The sequence below is a fragment of the Myotis brandtii genome, unplaced genomic scaffold, assembly GCF_000412655.1.
Source record: "Myotis brandtii unplaced genomic scaffold, ASM41265v1 scaffold125, whole genome shotgun sequence".
NCBI classification, from domain to species: domain Eukaryota; kingdom Metazoa; phylum Chordata; class Mammalia; order Chiroptera; family Vespertilionidae; genus Myotis; species Myotis brandtii.
Window position 1 is genome coordinate 3,459,438 of NW_005354385.1, and position 237 is coordinate 3,459,674.

Consider the following 237-nt stretch of genomic DNA (forward strand, 5'->3'; position numbering starts at 1 on the left):
GCTCCTCCCGGGGACCAGCGAACGGGAGGTTGCAAATCAGCCGGCGCTCGGGGCGCCTGGAGACAGCGCTGCACGAATAAGTAAATAAGCGGGTCTGCGAGGATGCAGCCTCCGGGAGGAGCGCGCCACATTGCACCGCGTCCTAACAGTCGGCACATAAGTGCAAAAGCAAGTGTGTGAGTGCGGGCTGGTGGCGCAGCGACAGCCCGGCTGTCACCTCCCTTCCCGCTCGCAGAC